The following is a 27,510-nucleotide window of genomic DNA, read 5'->3' on the forward strand; positions in this document are numbered from 1 at the left end:
GCAGAGTGGCACAAAATGAGTGGGGCAAGGGGCACAAGGGCACAACAACGAGTGGGGCAGAGGGCAGAATGACACAAAAACGAGTGGGGCAAGGGGCACAAGGGCACAACAATGAGTGGGGCAAAGGGCAAAATGGCACAAAAACGAGTGGGGCAAGGGGCACAGAGGCACAACAACGAGTGGGGCAAGGGCAGAATGGCACAAAACCGAGTGGGGCAAGCGGCACAAGGGCACAACAACGAGTGGGGCACAGGGCAGAATGGCACAAAAACAAGTGGGGCAAGGGGCACAAGGGCACAACAACGAGTGGGGCAGAGGGCAGAATGGCACAAAAACGAGTGGGGCAAGGGGCACAAGGGCACAACAACGAGTGGGGCAGAGGGCAGAATGGCACAAAAACGAGTGGGGCAAGGGGCACAAGGGCACAACACCGAGTGGGGCAAAGGGCAGAATGGCACAAAAATGAGTGGGGCAAGGGGCACAAGGGCACAACAACGATTGGGGCAGAGGGCAGAATGGCACAAAAACGAGTAGGGCAAGGGGCAAAAGGGCACAAGGGCACAACAACGAGTGGGGCAGAGGGCAGAATGGCACAAAAACGAGTGGGGCAAGGGGCACAAGGGCACAACAACGAGTGGGGCAGAGGGCAGAATGGCACAAAAACGAGTGGGGCAAGGGGCACAAGGGCACAACCACGATTGGGGCAGAGGGCAGAATGGCACAAAAACGAGTGGGGCAAGGGGCACAAGGGCACAACAACGAGTGGGGCAGAGGGCAGAATGGCACAAAAACGAGTGGGGCAAGGGGCACAAGGGCACAACAACGATTGGGGCAGAGGGCAGAATGGCAAAAAAAACAAGTGGGGCAAGGGGCACAAGGGCACAACAACGAGTGGGGCAGAGGGCAGAATGGCACAAAAACGAGTGGGGCAAGGGGCACAAGAGCACAAAAATGATTGGGGCAGAGGGCAGAATGGCACAAAAACAAGTGGGGCAAGGGGCACAAGGACACAACAACGAGTGGGGCAGAGGGCAGAATGGCACAAAAACGAGTGGGACAAGGGGCACAAGGGCACAACAACGAGTGGGGAAGAGGGCAGAATGGCACAACAACGAGTGGGGCAAGGGGCACAAGGGCACAACAACGAGTGGGGCAGAGGGCAGAATGGTACATAAAACGAGTGGGGCAGGGGGCACAAGGGCACAACAACGATTGGGGCAGAGGGCAGAATGGCACAAAAATGAGTGGGGCAAGGCGCACAAGGGCACAAAAACGAGTGGGGCAAGGGGCACAAGGGCACAACAACGATTGGGGCAGAGGGCAGAATGGCACAAAAACGAGTGGGGCAAGGGGCACAAGGGCACAACAATGATTGGGGCAGAGGACAGAATGGCACAAAAACGAGTGGGGCAAGGGGCACAAGGGCACAACAACGAGTGGGGCAAAGGGAAGAATGGCACAAAAAGGAGTGGGGCAAGGGGCACAAGGGCACAACAATGAGTGGGGCAGAGGGCAGAATGGCACAAAAACGAGTGGGGCAAGGGGCACAAGGGCACAACAACGAGTGGGGCAGAGGGCAGAATGTTACAAAAACGAGTGGGGCAGGGGGCACAAGGGCACAACAACGATTGGGGCAGAGGGCAGAATTGCACAAAAACAAGTGGGGCAAGGCGCACAAGGGCACAACAATGAGTGGGGCAAGGGGCACAAGGGCACAACAACGATTGGGGCAGAGGGCAGAATGGCACAAAAACGAGTGGGGCAAGGGGCACAAGGGCACAACAACGATTGGGGCAGAGGACAGAATGGCACAAAAACGAGTGGGGCAAGGGGCACAAGGGCACAACAACGAGTGGGGCAAAGGGAAGAATGGCACAAAAAGGAGTGGGGCAAGGGGCACAAGGCAACAACAATGAGTGGGGCAGAGGGCAGAATGGCACAAAAACGAGGGGGGCAAGGGGCACAAGGGCACATCACCGAGTGGGTCAAAGGGCAGAATGGCACAAAAACGTGTGGGGCAAGGGGCACAAGGGCACAACAACGATTGGGGCAGAGGGCAGAATGGCACAAAACGAGTGGGGCAAGGGGCACAAGGGCACAACAACGATTGGGGCAGAGGGCAGAATGGCACAAAAACGAGTGGGGCAAGGGGCACAAGGGCACAACAACGATTGGGGCAGAGGACAGAATGGCACAAAAACGAGTGGGGCAAGGGGCACAAGGGCACAACAACGAGTGGGGCAAAGGGAAGAATGGCACAAAAATGAGTGGGGCAAGGGGCACAAGGGCACAACAATGAGTGGGACAGAGGGCAGAATGGCACAAAAACGAGTGGGGCAAGGGGCACAAGGGCACAATAACGAGTGGGGCAGAGGGAAGAATGGCACAAAAATGAGTGGGGCAAGGGGCACAAGGGCACAACAACGAGTGGGGCAGAGGGCAGAATGGCACAAAAATGAGTGGGGCAAGGGGCACAAGGGCACAACAATGAGTGGGGCAGAGGGCAGAATGGCACAAAACGAGTGGGGAAAGGGGCACAAGGGCACAACAACGAGTGGGGCAGAGGGCAAAATGGCACAAAAACGAGTGGGGCAAGGGGCACAAGGGCACAACAACGAGTGGGGCAGAGGGCAGAATGGCACAAAAATGAGTGGGGCAAGGGGCACAAGGGCACAACAACGAGTGGGGCAAAGGGCTGAATGGCACAAAAACGAGTGAGGCAAGGGGCACAAGGGCACAACAACGAGTGGGGCAGAGGGCAGAATGGCACAAAACCGAGTGGGGCATGGGGCACAACGGCACAACAACGAGTGGGGCACAGGGCAGAATGGCACAAAAACGAGTGGGGCACAAGGGCACAACAACGAGTGGGGCAGAGGGCAGAATGGCACAAAAACGAGTGGGGCAAGGGGCACAAGGGCACAACACCGAGTGGGGCAAAGGGCAGAATGGCACAAAAACGAGTGGGGCAAGGGGCACAAGGGCACAACAACAATTGGGGCAGAGGGCAGAATGGCACAAAAACGATTTGGGCAAGGGGCACAAGTGCACAACAACGAGTGGGGCAAAGGGCAGAATGGCACAAAAACGAGTGGGGCAAGGGGCACAAGGGCACAACAACGAATGGGGCAGAGGGCAGAATGGCACAAAAACGAGTGTGGCAAGGGGCACAAGGGCACAACAACGATTCGGGCAGAGGGCAGAATGGCACAAAAACGAGTGGGGCAAGGGGCACAAGGGCACAACAACGAGTGGGGCAGAGGCAGAATGGCACAAAAAGGAGTGGGGCAAGGGGCACAAGGGCACAACAACGAGTGGGGCAGAGGGTAGAATGGCGCAAAAACGAGTGGGGCAAGGGGCACAAGGGCACAACAACGATTGGGGCAGATGGCAGAATGGCACAAAAACGAGTGGGGCAATGGGCACAAGGGCACAAGGGCACAACAACGAGTGGGGCAGAGGGCAGAATGGCACAAAAACGAGTGGGGCAAGGGGCACAAGGGCACAACAACGATTGGGGCAGAGGGCAGAATGGCACAAAAACAAGTGGGGCAAGGGGCACAAGGGCACAACAACGAGTGGGGCAGAGGGCAGAATGGCACAAAAACGAGTGGGGCAAGGGGCACAAGGGCACAAGGGCACAAGAACGAGTGGGGCAGAGGGCAGAATGGCACAAAAACAAGTGGGGCAAGGGGCACAAGGGCACAACAACGATTGGGGCAGAGGGCAGAATGGCACAAAAACGAGTGGGGCAAGGGGCACAAGGGCACAACAACGATTGGGGCAGAGGGCAGAATGGCACAAAAACGAGTGGGGCAAGGGGCACAAGGGCACAACAACGATTGGGGCAGAGGGCAGAATGGCAAAAAAACGAGTGGGGCAAGGGGCACAAGGGCACTACAACGAGTAGGGCAGAGGGCAGAATTGCACAAAAACAAGTGGGGCAAGGGGCACAAGGGCACAACAACGATTGGGGCAGAGGACAGAATGGCACAAAAACGAGTGGGGCAAGGGGCACAAGGGCACAACAAAGAGTGGGGCAAAGGGAAGAATGGCACAAAAAGATGTGGGGCAAGGGGCACAAGGGCACAACAATGAGTGGGGCAGAGGGCAGAATGGCACAAAAAAGAGTGGGGCAAGGGGCACAAGGGCACATCACCGAGTGGGTCAAAGGGCAGAATGGCACAAAAACGAGTGGGGCAAGGGGCACAAGGGCACAACAACGATTGGGGTAGAGGGCAGAATGGCACAAAACGAGTGGGGCAAGGGGCACAAGGGCACAACAATGATTGGGGCAGAGGGCAGAATGGCACAAAAATGAGTGGGGCAAGCGGCACAAGGGCACAATAACGATTGGGGCAGAGGACAGAATGGCACAAAAACGAGTGGGGCAAGGGGCACAAGGGCACAACAACAAGTGGGGCAAAGGGAAGAATGGCACAAAAACGAGTGGGGCACGGGGCACAAGGGCACAACAATGAGTGGGGCAGAGGGCAGAATGGCACAAAAACGAGAGGGGCAAGGGGCACAAGGGCACAACATCGAGTGGGGCAAAGGGCAGAATGGCACAAAAACGAGTGGGGCAAGGGGCACAAGGGCACAACAACGATTGGGGCAGAGGGCAGAATGGCACAAAAACGAGTGGGGCAAGGGGCACAAGGGCACAACAACGAGTGGGGCAGAGGGCAGAATGGCACAAAAATGAGTGGGGCAAGGGGCACAAGGGCACAACAACGAGTGGGGCAGAGGGCAGAATGACACAAAAACGAGTGGGGAAAGGGGCACAAGGGCACAACAACGAGTGGGGCAGAGGGCAAAATGGCACAAAAACGAGTGGGGCAAGGGGCACAGAGGCACAACACCGAGTGGGGCAAGGGCAGAATGGCACAAAACCGAGTGAGGCAAGGGGCACAAGGGCACAACAATGAGTAGGGCAGAGGGCAGAATGGCACAAAACCGAGTGGGGCATGGGGCACAACGGCACAACAACGAGTAGGGCACAGGGCAGAATGGCACAAAAACGAGTGGGGCACAAGGGCACAACGACGAGTGGGGCAGAGGGCAGAATGGCACAAAAACGAGTGGGGCAAGGGGCACAAGGGCACAACACCGAGTGGGGCAAAGGGCAGAATGGCACAAAAACGAGTGGGGCAAGGGGCACAAGGGCACAACAACGATTGGGGCAGAGGGCAGAATGGCACAAAAACGATTTGGGCAAGGGGCACAAGGGCACAACAACAAGTGGGGCAAAGGGCAGAATGGCACAAAAACGAGTGGGGCAAGGGGCACAAGGGCACAACAACGAATGGGGCAGAGGGCAGAATGGCACAAAAACGAGTGTGGCAAGGGGCACAAGGGCACAACAACGATTGGGGCAGAGGGCAGAATGGCACAAAAACGAGTGGGGCAAGGGGCACAAGGGCACAACAACGAGTGGGGCAGAGTGCAGAATGGCACAGAAACGAGTGGGGCAAGGGGCACAAGGGCACAACAAAGAGTGGGCCAGAGGGTAGAATGGCACAAAAACCAGTGGGGCAAGGGGCACAAGGGCACAACAACGATTGGGGCAGATGGCAGAATGGCACAAAAACGAGTGGGGCAAGGGGCACAAGGGCACAAGGGCACAACAACGAGTGGGGCAGAGGGCAGAATGGCACAAAAACGAGTGGGGCAAGGGGCACAAGGGCACAACAACGATTGGGGCAGAGGGCAGAATGGCACAAAAACAAGTGGGGCAAGGGGCACAATGGCACAACAACGAGTGGGGCAGAGGGCAGAATGGCACAAAAACGAGTGGGGCAAGGGGCACAAGGGCACAACAACGATTGGGGCTGAGGGCAGAATGGCACAAAAACGAGTGGGGCAAGGGGCACAAGGGCACTACAACGAGTGGGGCAGAGGGCAGAATGGCACAAAAACAAGTGGGGCAAGGGGCACAAGGGCACAACAACAATTGGGCAGAGGACAGAATGGCACAAAAACGAGTGGGGCAAGGGGCACAAGGGCACAACAACGAGTGGGGCAAAGGGAAGAATGGCACAAAAAGGAGTGGGGCAAGGAGCACAAGGGCACAACAATGAGTGGGGCAGAGGGCAGAATGGAACAAAAACGAGTGGGGCAAGGGGCACAAGGACACATCACCGAGTGGGTCAAAGGGCAGAATGGCACAAAAACGAGTGGGGCAAGGGGCACAAGGGCACAACAACGATTGGGGCAGAGGGCAGAATGGCACAAAAACGATTTGGGCAAGGGGCACAAGGGCACAACAACGAGTGGGGCAAAGGGCAGAATGGCACAAAAACGAGTGGGGCAAGGGGCACAAGGGCACAACAACGAATGGGGAAGAGGGCAGAATGGCACAAAAACGAGTGGGGCAAGGGGCACAAGGGCACAACAACGATTGGGGCAGAGGGCAGAATGGCACAAAAACGAGTGGGGCAAGGGGCACAAGGGCACAACATCGAGTGGGGCAGAGGGCAGAATGGCACAAAAACGAGTGGGGCAAGGGGCACAAGGGCACAACAACGATTGGGGCAGATGGCAGAATGGCACAAAAACGAGTGGGGCAAGGGGCACAAGGGCACAAGGGCACAACAACGAGTGGGGCAGAGGGCAGAATGGCACAAAAACGAGTGGGGCAAGGGGCACAAGGGCACAACAACGATTGGAGCAGAGGGCAGAATGGCACAAAAACAAGTGGGGCAAGGGGCACAAGGGCACAACAATGAGTGGGGCAGAGGGCAGAATGGCACAAAAATGAGTGGGGCAAGGGGCACAAGGGCACAACAACGATTGGGGCAGAGGGCAGAATGGCACAAAAACGATTTGGGCAAGGGGCACAAGGGCACAACAACGAGTGGGGCAAAGGGCAGAATGGCACAAAAACGAGTGGGGCAAGGGGCACAAGGGCACAACAACGAATGGGGCAGAGGGCAGAATGGCACAAAAACGAGTGTGGCAAGGGGCACAAGGGCACAACAACGATTGGGGCAGAGGGCAGAATGGCACAAAAACGAGTGGGGCAAGGGGCACAAGGGCACAACAACGAGTGGGGCAGAGGGCAGAATGGCACAAAAACGAGTGGGACAAGGGGCACAAGGGCACAACAAAGAGTGGGCCAGAGGGTAGAATGGCACAAAAACGAGTGGGGCAAGGGGCACAAGGGCACAACAACGATTGGGGCAGATGGCAGAATGGCACAAAAACGAGTGGGGCAAGGGGCACAAGGGCACAACAACGAGTGGGGCAGAGGGCAGAATGGCACAAAAACGAGTGGGGCAAGGGGCACAAGGGCACAACAACGATTGGGGCAGAGGGCAGAATGGCACAAAAACAAGTGGGGCAAGGGGCACAATGGCACAACAACGAGTGGGGCAGAGGGCAGAATGGCACAAAAACGAGTGGGGCAAGGGGCACAAGGGCACAACAACGATTGGGGCTGAGGGCAGAATGGCACAAAAACGAGTGGGGCAAGGGGCACAAGGGCACTACAACGAGTGGGGCAGAGGGCAGAATGGCACAAAAACAAGTGGGGGCAAGGGGCACAAGGGCACAACAACGATTGGGCAGAGGACAGAATGGCACAAAAACGAGTGGGGCAAGGGGCACAAGGGCACAACAACGAGTGGGGCAAAGGGAAGAATGGCACAAAAAGGAGTGGGGCAAGGAGCACAAGGACACAACAATGAGTGGGGCAGAGGGCAGAATGGCACAAAAACGAGTGGGGCAAGGGGCACAAGGACACATCACCGAGTGGGTCAAAGGGCAGAATGGCACAAAAACGAGTGGGGCAAGGGGCACAAGGGCACAACAACGATTGGGGCAGAGGGCAGAATGGCACAAAAACGATTTAAGCAAGGGGCACAAGGGCACAACAACGAGTGGGACAAAGGGCAGAATGGCACAAAAACGAGTGGGGCAAGGGGCACAAGGGCACAACAACGAATGGGGAAGAGGGCAGAATGGCACAAAAACGAGTGGGGCAAGGGGCACAAGGGCACAACAACGATTGGGGCAGAGGGCAGAATGGCACAAAAACGAGTGGGGCAAGGGGCACAAGGGCACAACATCGAGTGGGGCAGAGGGCAGAATGGCACAAAAACGAGTGGGGCAAGGGGCACAAGGGCACAACAACGATTGGGGCAGATGGCAGAATGGCACAAAAACGAGTGGGGCAAGGGGCACAAGGGCACAAGGGCACAACAACGAGTGGGGCAGAGGGCAGAATGGCACAAAAACGAGTGGGGCAAGGGGCACAAGGGCACAACAACGATTGGAGCAGAGGGCAGAATGGCACAAAAACAAGTGGGGCAAGGGGCACAAGGGCACAACAACGAGTGGGGCAGAGGGCAGAATGGCACAAAAACGAGTGGGGCAAGGGGCACAAGGGCACTACAACGAGTGGGGCAGAGGGCAGAACGGCACAAAAACAAGTGGGGCAAGGGGCACAAGGGCACAACAACGATTGGGGCAGAGGACAGAATGGCACCAAAACGAGTGGGGCAAGGGGCACAAGGGCACAACAACAAGTGGGGCAAAGGGAAGAATGGCACAAAAACGAGTGGGGCAAGGGGCACAAGGGCACAACAATGAGTGGGGCAGAGGGCAGAATGGCACAAAATGAGTGGGGCAAGGGGCACAAGGGCACAACAACGAGTGGGGCAGAGGGCAGAATGACACAAAAACGAGTGGGGCAAGGGGCACAAGGGCACAACAACGAGTGGGGCAGAGGGCAAAATGGCACAAAAACGAGTGGGGCAAGGGGCACAGAGGCACAACAACGAGTGGGGCAAGGGCAGAATGGCACAAAACCGAGTGGGGCAAGCGGCACAAGGGCACAACAACGAGTGGGGCACAGGGCAGAATGGCACAAAAACGAGTGGGGCAAGGGGCACAAGGGCACAACAACGAGTGGGGCAGAGGGCAGAATGGCACAAAAACGAGTGGGGCAAGGGGCACAAGGGCACAACACCGAGTGGGGCAAAGGGCAGAATGGCACAAAAACGAGTGGGGCAAGGGGCACAAGGGCACAACAACGATTGGGGCAGAGGGCAGAATGGCACAAAAATGAGTGGGGCAAGGGGCACAAGGGCACAAGGGCACAACAACGAGTGGGGCAGAGGGCAGAATGGCACAAAAACGAGTGGGGCAAGGGGCACAAGGGCACAACAACGATTGGGGCAGAGGGCAGAATGGCACAAAAACAAGTGGGGCAAGGGGCACAAGGGCACAACAACGAGTGGGGCAGAGGGCAGAATGGCACAAAAATGAGTGGGGCAAGGGGCACAAGGGCACAACAACGAGGGGGGCTGAGGGCAGAATGACACAAAAACGAGTGGGGCAAGGGGCACAAGGGCACAACAACGAGTGGGGCAGAGGGCAAAATGGCACAAAAACGAGTGGGGCAAGGGGCACAAGGGCACAACAACGAGTGGGGCAAGGGCAGAATGGCACAAAACCGAGTGGGGCAAGCGGCACAAGGGCACAACAACGAGTGGGGCACAGGGCAGAATGGCACAAAAACAAGTGGGGCAAGGGGCACAAGGGCACAACAACAAGTGGGGCAAAGGGAAGAATGGCACAAAAACGAGTGGGGCAAGGGGCACAAGGGCACAACAATGAGTGGGGCAGAGGGCAGAATGGCACAAAATGAGTGGGGCAAGGGGCCCAAGGGCACAACAACGAGTGGGGCAGAGGGCAGAATGACACAAAAACGAGTGGGGCAAGGGGCACAAGGGCACAACAACGAGTGGGGCAGAGGGCAAAATGGCACAAAAACGAGTGGGGCAAGGGGCACAGAGGCACAACAACGAGTGGGGCAAGGGCAGAATGGCACAAAACCGAGTGGGGCAAGCGGCACAAGGGCACAACAACGAGTGGGGCACAGGGCAGAATGGCACAAAAACGAGTGGGGCAAGGGGCACAAGGGCACAACAACGAGTGGGGCAGAGGGCAGAATGGCACAAAAACGAGTGGGGCAAGGGGCACAAGGGCACAACACCGAGTGGGGCAAAGGGCAGAATGGCACAAAAACGAGTGGGGCAAGGGGCACAAGGGCACAACAACGATTAGGGCAGAGGGCAGAATGGCACAAAAATGAGTGGGGCAAGGGGCACAAGGGCACAAGGGCACAACAACGAGTGGGGCAGAGGGCAGAATGGCACAAAAACGAGTGGGGCAAGGGGCACAAGGGCACAACAACGATTGGGGCAGAGGGCAGAATGGCACAAAAACAAGTGGGGCAAGGGGCACAAGGGCACAACAACGAGTGGGGCAGACGGCAGAATGGCACAAAAATGAGTGGGGCAAGGGGCACAAGGGCACAACAACGAGGGGGGCTGAGGGCAGAGTGGCACAAAATGAGTGGGGCAAGGGGCACAAGGGCACAACAACGAGTGGGGCAGAGGGCAGAATGACACAAAAACGAGTGGGGCAAGGGGCACAAGGGCACAACAATGAGTGGGGCAAAGGGCAAAATGGCACAAAAACGAGTGGGGCAAGGGGCACAGAGGCACAACAACGAGTGGGGCAAGGGCAGAATGGCACAAAACCGAGTGGGGCAAGCGGCACAAGGGCACAACAACGAGTGGGGCACAGGGCAGAATGGCACAAAAACAAGTGGGGCAAGGGGCACAAGGGCACAACAACGAGTGGGGCAGAGGGCAGAATGGCACAAAAACGAGTGGGGCAAGGGGCACAAGGGCACAACAACGAGTGGGGCAGAGGGCAGAATGGCACAAAAACGAGTGGGGCAAGGGGCACAAGGGCACAACACCGAGTGGGGCAAAGGGCAGAATGGCACAAAAATGAGTGGGGCAAGGGGCACAAGGGCACAACAACGATTGGGGCAGAGGGCAGAATGGCACAAAAACGAGTAGGGCAAGGGGCAAAAGGGCACAAGGGCACAACAACGAGTGGGGCAGAGGGCAGAATGGCACAAAAACGAGTGGGGCAAGGGGCACAAGGGCACAACAACGAGTGGGGCAGAGGGCAGAATGGCACAAAAACGAGTGGGGCAAGGGGCACAAGGGCACAACCACGATTGGGGCAGAGGGCAGAATGGCACAAAAACGAGTGGGGCAAGGGGCACAAGGGCACAACAACGAGTGGGGCAGAGGGCAGAATGGCACAAAAACGAGTGGGGCAAGGGGCACAAGGGCACAACAACGATTGGGGCAGAGGGCAGAATGGCAAAAAAAACAAGTGGGGCAAGGGGCACAAGGGCACAACAACGAGTGGGGCAGAGGGCAGAATGGCACAAAAACGAGTGGGGCAAGGGGCACAAGAGCACAAAAATGATTGGGGCAGAGGGCAGAATGGCACAAAAACAAGTGGGGCAAGGGGCACAAGGACACAACAACGAGTGGGGCAGAGGGCAGAATGGCACAAAAACGAGTGGGACAAGGGGCACAAGGGCACAACAACGAGTGGGGAAGAGGGCAGAATGGCACAACAACGAGTGGGGCAAGGGGCACAAGGGCACAACAACGAGTGGGGCAGAGGGCAGAATGGTACATAAAACGAGTGGGGCAGGGGGCACAAGGGCACAACAACGATTGGGGCAGAGGGCAGAATGGCACAAAAACGAGTGGGGCAAGGCGCACAAGGGCACAAAAACGAGTGGGGCAAGGGGCACAAGGGCACAACAACGATTGGGGCAGAGGGCAGAATGGCACAAAAACGAGTGGGGCAAGGGGCACAAGGGCACAACAATGATTGGGGCAGAGGACAGAATGGCACAAAAACGAGTGGGGCAAGGGGCACAAGGGCACAACAACGAGTGGGGCAAAGGGAAGAATGGCACAAAAAGGAGTGGGGCAAGGGGCACAAGGGCACAACAATGAGTGGGGCAGAGGGCAGAATGGCACAAAAACGAGTGGGGCAAGGGGCACAAGGGCACAACAACGAGTGGGGCAGAGGGCAGAATGTTACAAAAACAAGTGGGGCAGGGGGCACAAGGGCACAACAACGATTGGGGCAGAGGGCAGAATTGCACAAAAACAAGTGGGGCAAGGCGCACAAGGGCACAACAATGAGTGGGGCAAGGGGCACAAGGGCACAACAACGATTGGGGCAGAGGGCAGAATGGCACAAAAACGAGTGGGGCAAGGGGCACAAGGGCACAACAACGATTGGGGCAGAGGACAGAATGGCACAAAAACGAGTGGGGCAAGGGGCACAAGGGCACAACAACGAGTGGGGCAAAGGGAAGAATGGCACAAAAAGGAGTGGGGCAAGGGGCACAAGGCAACAACAATGAGTGGGGCAGAGGGCAGAATGGCACAAAAACGAGTGGGGCAAGGGGCACAAGGGCACATCACCGAGTGGGTCAAAGGGCAGAATGGCACAAAAACGTGTGGGGCAAGGGGCACAAGGGCACAACAACGATTGGGGCAGAGGGCAGAATGGCACAAAACGAGTGGGGCAAGGGGCACAAGGGCACAACAACGATTGGGGCAGAGGGCAGAATGGCACAAAAACGAGTGGGGCAAGGGGCACAAGGGCACAACAACGATTGGGGCAGAGGACAGAATGGCACAAAAACGAGTGGGGCAAGGGGCACAAGGGCACAACAACGAGTGGGGCAAAGGGAAGAATGGCACAAAAATGAGTGGGGCAAGGGGCACAAGGGCACAACAATGAGTGGGACAGAGGGCAGAATGGCACAAAAACGAGTGGGGCAAGGGGCACAAGGGCACAATAACGAGTGGGGCAGAGGGAAGAATGGCACAAAAATGAGTGGGGCAAGGGGCACAAGGGCACAACAACGAGTGGGGCAGAGGGCAGAATGGCACAAAAATGAGTGGGGCAAGGGGCACAAGGGCACAACAATGAGTGGGGCAGAGGGCAGAATGGCACAAAAACGAGTGGGGAAAGGGGCACAAGGGCACAACAACGAGTGGGGCAGAGGGCAAAATGGCACAAAAACGAGTGGGGCAAGGGGCACAAGGGCACAACAACGAGTGGGGCAGAGGGCAGAATGGCACAAAAATGAGTGGGGCAAGGGGCACAAGGGCACAACAACGAGTGGGGCAAAGGGCTGAATGGCACAAAAACGAGTGAGGCAAGGGGCACAAGGGCACAACAACGAGTGGGGCAGAGGGCAGAATGGCACAAAACCGAGTGGGGCATGGGGCACAACGGCACAACAACGAGTGGGGCACAGGGCAGAATGGCACAAAAACGAGTGGGGCACAAGGGCACAACAACGAGTGGGGCAGAGGGCAGAATGGCACAAAAACGAGTGGGGCAAGGGGCACAAGGGCACAACACCGAGTGGGGCAAAGGGCAGAATGGCACAAAAACGAGTGGGGCAAGGGGCACAAGGGCACAACAACAATTGGGGCAGAGGGCAGAATGGCACAAAAACGATTTGGGCAAGGGGCACAAGTGCACAACAACGAGTGGGGCAAAGGGCAGAATGGCACAAAAACGAGTGGGGCAAGGGGCACAAGGGCACAACAACGAATGGGGCAGAGGGCAGAATGGCACAAAAACGAGTGTGGCAAGGGGCACAAGGGCACAACAACGATTCGGGCAGAGGGCAGAATGGCACAAAAACGAGTGGGGCAAGGGGCACAAGGGCACAACAACGAGTGGGGCAGAGGCAGAATGGCACAAAAAGGAGTGGGGCAAGGGGCACAAGGGCACAACAACGAGTGGGGCAGAGGGTAGAATGGCGCAAAAACGAGTGGGGCAAGGGGCACAAGGGCACAACAACGATTGGGGCAGATGGCAGAATGGCACAAAAACGAGTGGGGCAATGGGCACAAGGGCACAAGGGCACAACAACGAGTGGGGCAGAGGGCAGAATGGCACAAAAACGAGTGGGGCAAGGGGCACAAGGGCACAACAACGATTGGGGCAGAGGGCAGAATGGCACAAAAACAAGTGGGGCAAGGGGCACAAGGGCACAACAACGAGTGGGGCAGAGGGCAGAATGGCACAAAAACGAGTGGGGCAAGGGGCACAAGGGCACAAGGGCACAAGAACGAGTGGGGCAGAGGGCAGAATGGCACAAAAACAAGTGGGGCAAGGGGCACAAGGGCACAACAACGATTGGGGCAGAGGGCAGAATGGCACAAAAACGAGTGGGGCAAGGGGCACAAGGGCACAACAACGATTGGGGCAGAGGGCAGAATGGCACAAAAACGAGTGGGGCAAGGGGCACAAGGGCACAACAACGATTGGGGCAGAGGGCAGAATGGCAAAAAAACGAGTGGGGCAAGGGGCACAAGGGCACTACAACGAGTAGGGCAGAGGGCAGAATTGCACAAAAACAAGTGGGGCAAGGGGCACAAGGGCACAACAACGATTGGGGCAGAGGACAGAATGGCACAAAAACGAGTGGGGCAAGGGGCACAAGGGCACAACAAAGAGTGGGGCAAAGGGAAGAATGGCACAAAAAGATGTGGGGCAAGGGGCACAAGGGCACAACAATGAGTGGGGCAGAGGGCAGAATGGCACAAAAAAGAGTGGGGCAAGGGGCACAAGGGCACATCACCGAGTGGGTCAAAGGGCAGAATGGCACAAAAACGAGTGGGGCAAGGGGCACAAGGGCACAACAACGATTGGGGTAGAGGGCAGAATGGCACAAAACGAGTGGGGCAAGGGGCACAAGGGCACAACAATGATTGGGGCAGAGGGCAGAATGGCACAAAAATGAGTGGGGCAAGCGGCACAAGGGCACAATAACGATTGGGGCAGAGGACAGAATGGCACAAAAACGAGTGGGGCAAGGGGCACAAGGGCACAACAACAAGTGGGGCAAAGGGAAGAATGGCACAAAAACGAGTGGGGCAAGGGGCACAAGGGCACAACAATGAGTGGGGCAGAGGGCAGAATGGCACAAAAACGAGAGGGGCAAGGGGCACAAGGGCACAACATCGAGTGGGGCAAAGGGCAGAATGGCACAAAAACGAGTGGGGCAAGGGGCACAAGGGCACAACAACGATTGGGGCAGAGGGCAGAATGGCACAAAAACGAGTGGGGCAAGGGGCACAAGGGCACAACAACGAGTGGGGCAGAGGGCAGAATGGCACAAAAATGAGTGGGGCAAGGGGCACAAGGGCACAACAACGAGTGGGGCAGAGGGCAGAATGACACAAAAACGAGTGGGGAAAGGGGCACAAGGGCACAACAACGAGTGGGGCAGAGGGCAAAATGGCACAAAAACGAGTGGGGCAAGGGGCACAGAGGCACAACACCGAGTGGGGCAAGGGCAGAATGGCACAAAACCGAGTGGGGCAAGCGGCACAAGGGCACAACAACGAGTGGGGCACAGGGCAGAATGGCACAAAAACGAGTGGGGCAAGGGGCACAAGGGCACAACAACGAGTGGGGCAGAGGGCAGAATGGCACAAAAACGAGTGGGGCAAGGGGCACAAGGGCACAACACCGAGTGGGGCAAAGGGCAGAATGGCACAAAAACGAGTGGGGCAAGGGGCACAAGGGCACAACAACGATTGGGGCAGAGGGCAGAATGGCACAAAAACGAGTGGGGCAAGGGGCACAAGGGCACAAGGGCACAACAACGAGTGGGGCAGAGGGCAGAATGGCACAAAAACGAGTGGGGCAAGGGGCACAAGGGCACAACAACGAGTGGGGCAGAGGGCAGAATGGCACAAAAACGAGTGGGGCAAGGGGCACAAGGGCACAACCACGATTGGGGCAGAGGGCAGAATGGCACAAAAACGAGTGGGGCAAGGGGCACAAGGGCACAACAACGAGTGGGGCAGAGGGCAGAATGGCACAAAAACGAGTGGGGCAAGGGGCACAAGGGCACAACAACGATTGGGGCAGAGGGCAGAATGGCACAAAAACGAGTGGGGCAAGGGGCACAAGGGAACAACAACGAGTGGGGCAGAGGGCAGAATGGCACAAAAACGAGTGGGGCAAGGGGCACAAGGGAACAACAACGAGTGGGGCAGAGGGCAGAATGGCACAAAAACGAGTGGGGCAAGGGGCACAAGGGCACAAAAACGATTGGGGCAGAGGGCAGAATGGCACAAAAATGAGTGGGGCAAGGGGCACAAGGGCACAACAACGAGTGGGGCAGAGGGCAGAATGGCACAAAAACGAGTGGGACAAGGGGCACAAGGGCACAACAACGAGTGGGGAAGAGGGCAGAATGGCACAACAACGAGTGGGGCAAGGGGCACAAGGGCACAACAACGAGTGGGGCAGAGGGCAGAATGGCACAAAAACGAGTGGGGCAGGGGGCACAAGGGCACAACAACGATTGGGGCAGAGGGCAGAATGGCACAAAAACGAGTGGGGCAAGGCGCACAAGGGCACAAAAATGAGTGGGGCAAGGGGCACAAGGGCACAACAACGATTGGGGCAGAGGGCAGAATGGCACAAAAACGAGTGGGGCAAGGGGCACAAGGGCACAACAATGATTGGGGCAGAGGACAGAATGGCACAAAAACGAGTGGGGCAAGGGGCACAAGGGCACAACAACGAGTGGGGCATAGGGAAGAATGGCACAAAAAGGAGTGGGGCAGAGGGCACAAGAGCACAACAATGAGTGGGGCAGAGGGCAGAATGGCACAAAAACGAGTGGGGCAAGGGGCACAAGGGCACAACAACGAGTGGGGCAGAGGGCAGAATGTTACAAAAACGAGTGGGGCAGGGGGCACAAGGGCACAACAACGATTGGGTCAGAGGGCAGAATTGCACAAAAACGAGTGGGGCAAGGCGCACAAGGGCACAACAACGAGTGGGGCAAGGGGCACAAGGGCACAACAACGATTGGGGCAGAGGGCAGAATGGCACAAAAACAAGTGGGGCAAGGGGCACAAGGGCACAACAACGATTGGGGCAGAGGACAGAATGGCACAAAAACGAGTGGGGCAAGGGGCACAAGGGCACAACAACGAGTGGGGCAAAGGGAAGAATGGGACAAAAAGGAGTGGGGCAAGGGGCACAAGGGCACAACAATGAGTGGGGCAGAGGGCAGAATGGCACAAAAACGAGTGGGGCAAGGGGCACAAGGGCACATCACCGAGTGGGTCAAAGGGCAGAATGGCACAAAAACGTGTGGGGCAAGGGGCACAAGGGCACAACAACGATTGGGGCAGAGGGCAGAATGGCACAAAACGAGTGGGGCAAGGGGCACAAGGGCACAATAACGAGTGGGGCAGAGGGCAGAATGGCACAAAAATGAGTGGGGCAAGGGGCACAAGGGCACAACAACGAGTGGGGCAGAGGGCAGAATGGCACAAAAATGAGTGGGGCAAGGGGCACAAGGGCACAACAATGAGTGGGGCAGAGGGCAGAATGGCACAAAAACGAGTGGGGAAAGGGGCACAAGGGCACAATAACGAGTGGGACAGAGGGCAAAATGGCACAAAAACGAGTGGGTCAAGGGGCACAAGGGCACAACAACGAGTGGGGCAGAGGGCAGAATGGCACAAAAACGAGTGGGGCAAGGGGCACAAGGGCACAACAACGAGTGGGGCAAAGGGCTGAATGGCACAAAAACGAGTGAGGCAAGGGGCACAAGGGCACAACAATGAGTAGGGCAGAGGGCAGAATGGCACAAAACCGAGTGGGGCATGGGGCACAACGGCACAACAACGAGTAGGGCACAGGGCAGAATGGCACAAAAACGAGTGGGGCACAAGGGCACAACGACGAGTGGGGCAGAGGGCAGAATGGCACAAAAACGAGTGGGGCAAGGGGCACAAGGGCACAACACCGAGTGGGGCAAAGGGCAGAATGGCACAAAAACGAGTGGGGCAAGGGGCACAAGGGCACAACAACGATTGGGGCAGAGGGCAGAATGGCACAAAAACGATTTGGGCAAGGGGCACAAGGGCACAACAACGAGTGGGGCAAAGGGCAGAATGGCACAAAAACGAGTGGGGCAAGGGGCACAAGGGCACAACAACGAATGGGGCAGAGGGCAGAATGGCACAAAAACGAGTGTGGCAAGGGGCACAAGGGCACAACAACGATTGGGGCAGAGGGCAGAATGGCACAAAAACGAGTGGGGCAAGGGGCACAAGGGCACAACAACGAGTGGGGCAGAGTGCAGAATGGCACAGAAACGAGTGGGGCAAGGGGCACAAGGGCACAACAAAGAGTGGGCCAGAGGGTAGAATGGCACAAAAACGAGTGGGGCAAGGGGCACAAGGGCACAACAACGATTGGGGCAGATGGCAGAATGGCACAAAAACGAGTGGGGCAAGGGGCACAAGGGCACAAGGGCACAACAACGAGTGGGGCAGAGGGCAGAATGGCACAAAAACGAGTGGGGCAAGGGGCACAAGGGCACAACAACGATTGGGGCAGAGGGCAGAATGGCACAAAAACAAGTGGGGCAAGGGGCACAATGGCACAACAACGAGTGGGGCAGAGGGCAGAATGGCACAAAAACGAGTGGGGCAAGGGGCACAAGGGCACAACAACGATTGGGGCTGAGGGCAGAATGGCACAAAAACGAGTGGGGCAAGGGGCACAAGGGCACTACAACGAGTGGGGCAGAGGGCAGAATGGCACAAAAACAAGTGGGGCAAGGGGCACAAGGGCACAACAACAATTGGGCAGAGGACAGAATGGCACAAAAACGAGTGGGGCAAGGGGCACAAGGGCACAACAACGAGTGGGGCAAAGGGAAGAATGGCACAAAAAGGAGTGGGGCAAGGAGCACAAGGGCACAACAATGAGTGGGGCAGAGGGCAGAATGGCACAAAAACGAGTGGGGCAAGGGGCACAAGGACACATCACCGAGTGGGTCAAAGGGCAGAATGGCACAAAAACGAGTGGGGCAAGGGGCACAAGGGCACAACAACGATTGGGGCAGAGGGCAGAATGGCACAAAAACGATTTGGGCAAGGGGCACAAGGGCACAACAACGAGTGGGGCAAAGGGCAGAATGGCACAAAAACGAGTGGGGCAAGGGGCACAAGGGCACAACAACGAATGGGGAAGAGGGCAGAATGGCACAAAAACGAGTGGGGCAAGGGGCACAAGGGCACAACAACGATTGGGGCAGAGGGCAGAATGGCACAAAAACGAGTGGGGCAAGGGGCACAAGGGCACAACATCGAGTGGGGCAGAGGGCAGAATGGCACAAAAACGAGTGGGGCAAGGGGCACAAGGGCACAACAACGATTGGGGCAGATGGCAGAATGGCACAAAAACGAGTGGGGCAAGGGGCACAAGGGCACAAGGGCACAACAACGAGTGGGGCAGAGGGCAGAATGGCACAAAAACGAGTGGGGCAAGGGGCACAAGGGCACAACAACGATTGGAGCAGAGGGCAGAATGGCACAAAAACAAGTGGGGCAAGGGGCACAAGGGCACAACAACGAGTGGGGCAGAGGGCAGAATGGCACAAAAATGAGTGGGGCAAGGGGCACAAGGGCACAACAACGATTGGGGCAGAGGGCAGAATGGCACAAAAACGATTTGGGCAAGGGGCACAAGGGCACAACAACGAGTGGGGCAAAGGGCAGAATGGCACAAAAACGAGTGGGGCAAGGGGCACAAGGGCACAACAACGAATGGGGCAGAGGGCAGAATGGCACAAAAACGAGTGTGGCAAGGGGCACAAGGGCACAACAACGATTGGGGCAGAGGGCAGAATGGCACAAAAACGAGTGGGGCAAGGGGCACAAGGGCACAACAACGAGTGGGGCAGAGGGCAGAATGGCACAAAAACGAGTGGGACAAGGGGCACAAGGGCACAACAAAGAGTGGGCCAGAGGGTAGAATGGCACAAAAACGAGTGGGGCAAGGGGCACAAGGGCACAACAACGATTGGGGCAGATGGCAGAATGGCACAAAAACGAGTGGGGCAAGGGGCACAAGGGCACAACAACGAGTGGGGCAGAGGGCAGAATGGCACAAAAACGAGTGGGGCAAGGGGCACAAGGGCACAACAACGATTGGGGCAGAGGGCAGAATGGCACAAAAACAAGTGGGGCAAGGGGCACAATGGCACAACAACGAGTGGGGCAGAGGGCAGAATGGCACAAAAACGAGTGGGGCAAGGGGCACAAGGGCACAACAACGATTGGGGCTGAGGGCAGAATGGCACAAAAACGAGTGGGGCAAGGGGCACAAGGGCACTACAACGAGTGGGGCAGAGGGCAGAATGGCACAAAAACAAGTGGGGGCAAGGGGCACAAGGGCACAACAACGATTGGGCAGAGGACAGAATGGCACAAAAATGAGTGGGGCAAGGGGCACAAGGGCACAACAACGATTGGGGCAGAGGGCAGAATGGCACAAAAACGATTTGGGCAAGGGGCACAAGGGCACAACAACGATTGGAGCAGAGGGCAGAATGGCACAAAAACAAGTGGGGCAAGGGGCACAAGGGCACAACAACGAGTGGGGCAGAGGGCAGAATGGCACAAAAACGATTTGGGCAAGGGGCACAAGGGCACAACAACGAGTGGGGCAAAGGGCAGAATGGCACAAAAACGAGTGGGGCAAGGGGCACAAGGGCACAACAACGATTGGGGCAGAGGGCAGAATGGCACAAAAACGATTTGGGCAAGGGGCACAAGGGCACAACAACGATTGGAGCAGAGGGCAGAATGGCACAAAAACAAGTGGGGCAAGGGGCACAAGGGCACAACAACGAGTGGGGCAGAGGGCAGAATGGCACAAAAATGAGTGGGGCAAGGGGCACAAGGGCACAACAACGATTGGGGCAGAGGGCAGAATGGCACAAAAACGATTTGGGCAAGGGGCACAAGGGCACAACAACGAGTGGGGCAAAGGGGAGAATGGCACAAAAACGAGTGGGGCAAGGGGCACAAGGGCACAACAACGAATGGGGCAGAGGGCAGAATGGCACAAAAACGAGTGTGGCAAGGGGCACAAGGGCACAACAACGATTGGGGCAGAGGGCAGAATGGCACAAAAACGAGTGGGGCAAGGGGCACAAGGGCACAACAACGAGTGGGGCAGAGGGCAGAATGGCACAAAAACGAGTGGGACAAGGGGCACAAGGGCACAACAAAGAGTGGGCCAGAGGGTAGAATGGCACAAAAACGAGTGGGGCAAGGGGCACAAGGGCACAACAACGATTGGGGCAGATGGCAGAATGGCACAAAAACGAGTGGGGCAAGGGGCACAAGGGCACAACAACGAGTGGGGCAGAGGGCAGAATGGCACAAAAACGAGTGGGGCAAGGGGCACAAGGGCACAACAACGATTGGGGCAGAGGGCAGAATGGCACAAAAACAAGTGGGGCAAGGGGCACAATGGCACAACAACGAGTGGGGCAGAGGGCAGAATGGCACAAAAACGAGTGGGGCAAGGGGCACAAGGGCACAACAACGATTGGGGCTGAGGGCAGAATGGCACAAAAACGAGTGGGGCAAGGGGCACAAGGGCACTACAACGAGTGGGGCAGAGGGCAGAATGGCACAAAAACAAGTGGGGGCAAGGGGCACAAGGGCACAACAACGATTGGGCAGAGGACAGAATGGCACAAAAACGAGTGGGGCAAGGGGCACAAGGGCACAACAACGAGTGGGGCAAAGGGAAGAATGGCACAAAAAGGAGTGGGGCAAGGAGCACAAGGGCACAACAATGAGTGGGGCAGAGGGCAGAATGGCACAAAAACGAGTGGGGCAAGGGGCACAAGGACACATCACCGAGTGGGTCAAAGGGCAGAATGGCACAAAAACGAGTGGGGCAAGGGGCACAAGGGCACAACAACGATTGGGGCAGAGGGCAGAATGGCACAAAAACGATTTGGGCAAGGGGCACAAGGGCACAACAACGAGTGGGACAAATGGCAGAATGGCACAAAAACGAGTGGGGCAAGGGGCACAAGGGCACAACAACGAATGGGGAAGAGGGCAGAATGGCACAAAAACGAGTGGGGCAAGGGGCACAAGGGCACAACAACGATTGGGGCAGAGGGCAGAATGGCACAAAAACGAGTGGGGCAAGGGGCACAAGGGCACAACATCGAGTGGGGCAGAGGGCAGAATGGCACAAAAACGAGTGGGGCAAGGGGCACAAGGGCACAACAACGATTGGGGCAGATGGCAGAATGGCACAAAAACGAGTGGGGCAAGGGGCACAAGGGCACAAGGGCACAACAACGAGTGGGGCAGAGGGCAGAATGGCACAAAAACGAGTGGGGCAAGGGGCACAAGGGCACAACAACGATTGGAGCAGAGGGCAGAATGGCACAAAAACAAGTGGGGCAAGGGGCACAAGGGCACAACAACGAGTGGGGCAGAGGGCAGAATGGCACAAAAACGAGTGGGGCAAGGGGCACAAGGGCACTACAACGAGTGGGGCAGAGGGCAGAACGGCACAAAAACAAGTGGGGCAAGGGGCACAAGGGCACAACAACGATTGGGGCAGAGGACAGAATGGCACCAAAACGAGTGGGGCAAGGGGCACAAGGGCACAACAACAAGTGGGGCAAAGGGAAGAATGGCACAAAAACGAGTGGGGCAAGGGGCACAAGGGCACAACAATGAGTGGGGCAGAGGGCAGAATGGCACAAAATGAGTGGGGCAAGGGGCACAAGGGCACAACAACGAGTGGGGCAGAGGGCAGAATGACACAAAAACGAGTGGGGCAAGGGGCACAAGGGCACAACAACGAGTGGGGCAGAGGGCAAAATGGCACAAAAACGAGTGGGGCAAGGGGCACAGAGGCACAACAACGAGTGGGGCAAGGGCAGAATGGCACAAAACCGAGTGGGGCAAGCGGCACAAGGGCACAACAACGAGTGGGGCACAGGGCAGAATGGCACAAAAACGAGTGGGGCAAGGGGCACAAGGGCACAACAACGAGTGGGGCAGAGGGCAGAATGGCACAAAAACGAGTGGGGCAAGGGGCACAAGGGCACAACACCGAGTGGGGCAAAGGGCAGAATGGCACAAAAACGAGTGGGGCAAGGGGCACAAGGGCACAACAACGATTGGGGCAGAGGGCAGAATGGCACAAAAATGAGTGGGGCAAGGGGCACAAGGGCACAAGGGCACAACAACGAGTGGGGCAGAGGGCAGAATGGCACAAAAACGAGTGGGGCAAGGGGCACAAGGGCACAACAACGATTGGGGCAGAGGGCAGAATGGCACAAAAACAAGTGGGGCAAGGGGCACAAGGGCACAACAACGAGTGGGGCAGAGGGCAGAATGGCACAAAAATGAGTGGGGCAAGGGGCACAAGGGCACAACAACGAGGGGGGCTGAGGGCAGAATGACACAAAAACGAGTGGGGCAAGGGGCACAAGGGCACAACAACGAGTGGGGCAGAGGGCAAAATGGCACAAAAACGAGTGGGGCAAGGGGCACAAGGGCACAACAACGAGTGGGGCAAGGGCAGAATGGCACAAAACCGAGTGGGGCAAGCGGCACAAGGGCACAACAACGAGTGGGGCACAGGGCAGAATGGCACAAAAACAAGTGGGGCAAGGGGCACAAGGGCACAACAACAAGTGGGGCAAAGGGAAGAATGGCACAAAAACGAGTGGGGCAAGGGGCACAAGGGCACAACAATGAGTGGGGCAGAGGGCAGAATGGCACAAAATGAGTGGGGCAAGGGGCACAAGGGCACAACAACGAGTGGGGCAGAGGGCAGAATGACACAAAAACGAGTGGGGCAAGGGGCACAAGGGCACAACAACGAGTGGGGCAGAGGGCAAAATGGCACAAAAACGAGTGGGGCAAGGGGCACAGAGGCACAACAACGAGTGGGGCAAGGGCAGAATGGCACAAAACCGAGTGGGGCAAGCGGCACAAGGGCACAACAACGAGTGGGGCACAGGGCAGAATGGCACAAAAACGAGTGGGGCAAGGGGCACAAGGGCACAACAACGAGTGGGGCAGAGGGCAGAATGGCACAAAAACGAGTGGGGCAAGGGGCACAAGGGCACAACACCGAGTGGGGCAAAGGGCAGAATGGCACAAAAACGAGTGGGGCAAGGGGCACAAGGGCACAACAACGATTAGGGCAGAGGGCAGAATGGCACAAAAATGAGTGGGGCAAGGGGCACAAGGGCACAAGGGCACAACAACGAGTGGGGCAGAGGGCAGAATGGCACAAAAACGAGTGGGGCAAGGGGCACAAGGGCACAACAACGATTGGGGCAGAGGGCAGAATGGCACAAAAACAAGTGGGGCAAGGGGCACAAGGGCACAACAACGAGTGGGGCAGAGGGCAGAATGGCACAAAAATGAGTGGGGCAAGGGGCACAAGGGCACAACAACGAGGGGGGCTGAGGGCAGAGTGGCACAAAATGAGTGGGGCAAGGGGCACAAGGGCACAACAACGAGTGGGGCAGAGGGCAGAATGACACAAAAACGAGTGGGGCAAGGGGCACAAGAGCACAACAATGAGTGGGGCAAAGGGCAAAATGGCACAAAAACGAGTGGGGCAAGGGGCACAGAGGCACAACAACGAGTGGGGCAAGGGCAGAATGGCACAAAACCGAGTGGGGCAAGCGGCACAAGGGCACAACAACGAGTGGGGCACAGGGCAGAATGGCACAAAAACAAGTGGGGCAAGGGGCACAAGGGCACAACAACGAGTGGGGCAGAGGGCAGAATGGCACAAAAACGAGTGGGGCAAGGGGCACAAGGGCACAACAACGAGTGGGGCAGAGGGCAGAATGGCACAAAAACGAGTGGGGCAAGGGGCACAAGGGCACAACACCGAGTGGGGCAAAGGGCAGAATGGCACAAAAATGAGTGGGGCAAGGGGCACAAGGGCACAACAACGATTGGGGCAGAGGGCAGAATGGCACAAAAACGAGTAGGGCAAGGGGCAAAAGGGCACAAGGGCACAACAACGAGTGGGGCAGAGGGCAGAATGGCACAAAAACGAGTGGGGCAAGGGGCACAAGGGCACAACAACGAGTGGGGCAGAGGGCAGAATGGCACAAAAACGAGTGGGGCAAGGGGCACAAGGGCACAACCACGATTGGGGCAGAGGGCAGAATGGCACAAAAACGAGTGGGGCAAGGGGCACAAGGGCACAACAACGAGTGGGGCAGAGGGCAGAATGGCACAAAACGAGTGGGGCAAGGGGCACAAGGGCACAACAACGATTGGGGCAGAGGGCAGAATGGCAAAAAAAACAAGTGGGGCAAGGGGCACAAGGGCACAACAACGAGTGGAGCAGAGGGCAGAATGGCACAAAAACGAGTGGGGCAAGGGGCACAAGAGCACAAAAATGATTGGGGCAGAGGGCAGAATGGCACAAAAACAAGTGGGGCAAGGGGCACAAGGACACAACAACGAGTGGGGCAGAGGGCAGAATGGCACAAAAACGAGTGGGACAAGGGGCACAAGGGCACAACAACGAGTGGGGAAGAGGGCAGAATGGCACAACAACGAGTGGGGCAAGGGGCACAAGGGCACAACAACGAGTGGGGCAGAGGGCAGAATGGTACATAAAACGAGTGGGGCAGGGGGCACAAGGGCACAACAACGATTGGGGCAGAGGGCAGAATGGCACAAAAACGAGTGGGGCAAGGCGCACAAGGGCACAACAATGAGTGGGGCAAGGGGCAAAAGGGCACAACAACGATTGGGGCAGAGGGCAGAATGGCACAAAAACGAGTGGGGCAAGGGGCACAAGGGCACAACAACGATTGGGGCAGAGGACAGAATGGCACAAAAACGAGTGGGGCAAGGGGCACAAGGGCACAACAACGAGTGGGGCAAAGGGAAGAATGGCACAAAAAGGAGTGGGGCAAGGGGCACAAGGGCACAACAATGAGTGGGGCAGAGGGCAGAATGGCACAAAAACAAGTGGGGCAAGGGGCACAAGGGCACAACAACGATTGGGCAGAGGACAGAATGGCACAAAAACGAGTGGGGCAAGGGGCACAAGGGCACAACAACGAGTGGGGCAAAGGGAAGAATGGCACAAAAAGGAGTGGGGCAAGGAGCACAAGGGCACAACAATGAGTGGGGCAGAGGGCAGAATGGCACAAAAACGAGTGGGGCAAGGGGCACAAGGACACATCACCGAGTGGGTCAAAGGGCAGAATGGCACAAAAACGAGTGGGGCAAGGGGCACAAGGGCACAACAACGATTGGGGCAGAGGGCCGAATGGCACAAAAACGAGTGGGGCAAGGGGCACAAGGGCACAAGGGCACAACAACGAGTGGGGCAGAGGGCAGAATGGCACAAAAACGAGTGGGGCAAGGGGCACAAGGGTACAACAACAAATGAGGAAGAGGGCAGAATGGCACAAAAACGAGTGGGGCAAGGGGTACAAGGGCACAACAACGATTGGGGCAGAGGGCAGAATGGCACAAAAACGAGTGGGGCAAGGGGCACAAGGGCACAACATCGAGTGGGGCAGAGGGCAGAATGGCACAAAAACGAGTGGGGCAAGGGGCACAAGGGCACAACAACGATTGGAGCAGAGGGCAGAATGGGACAAAAACAAGTGGGGCAAGGGGCACAAGGGCACAACAACGAGTGGGGCAGAGGGCAGAATGGCACAAAAACAAGTGGGGCAAGGGGCACAAGGGCACAACAACGATTGGGGCAGAGGGCAGAATGGCACAAAAACGAGTGGGGCAAGGGGCACAAGGGCACTACAACGAGTGGGGCAGAGGGCAGAATGGCACAAAAACAAGTGGGGCAAGGGGCACAAGGGCACAACACTGAGTGGGGCAGAGGGCAGAATGGCACAAAATGAGTGGGGCAAGGGGCACAAGGGCACAACAACGAGTGGGGCAGAGGGCAGAATGACACAAAAACGAGTGGGGCAAGGGGCACAAGGGCACAACAACGAGTGGGGCAGAGGGCAAAATGGCACAAAAACAAGTGGGGCAAGGGGCACAGAGGCACAACAACGAGTGGGGCAAGGGCAGAATGGCACAAAACCGAGTGGGGCAAGCGGCACAAGGGCACAACAACGAGTGGGGCACAGGGCAGAATGGCACAAAAACGAGTGGGGCAAGGGGCACAAGGGCACAACAACGAGTGGGGCAGAGGGCAAAATGGCACAAAAACAAGTGGGGCAAGGGGCACAGAGGCACAACAACGAGTGGGGCAGAGGGCAGAATGGCACAAAAACTAGTGGGGCAAGGGGCACAAGGGCACAACACCGAGTGGGGCAAAGGGCAGAATGGCACAAAAACGAGTGGGGCAAGGGGCACAAGGGCACAACAACGATTGGGGCAGAGGGCAGAATGGCACAAAAATGAGTGGGGCAAGGGGCACAAGGGCACAAGGGCACAACAACGAGTGGGGCAGAGGGCAGAATGGCACAAAAACGAGTGGGGCAAGGGGCACAAGGGCACAACAACGATTGGGGCAGAGGGCAGAATGGCACAAAAACAAGTGGGGCAAGGGGCACAAGGGCACAACAACGAGTGGGGCAGAGGGCAGAATGACACAAAAATGAGTGGGGCAAGGGGCACAAGGGCATAACAACGAGGGGGGCTGAGGGCAGAATGGCACAAAATGAGTGGGGCAAGGGGCACAAGGGCACAACAACGAGTGGGGCAGAGGGCAGAATGACACAAAAACGAGTGGGGCAAGGCGCACAAGGGCACA

This window comes from Lissotriton helveticus, chromosome 4_1 (genome assembly GCF_964261635.1).
Source record: "Lissotriton helveticus chromosome 4_1, aLisHel1.1, whole genome shotgun sequence".
Lineage (NCBI taxonomy): Eukaryota > Metazoa > Chordata > Amphibia > Caudata > Salamandridae > Lissotriton > Lissotriton helveticus.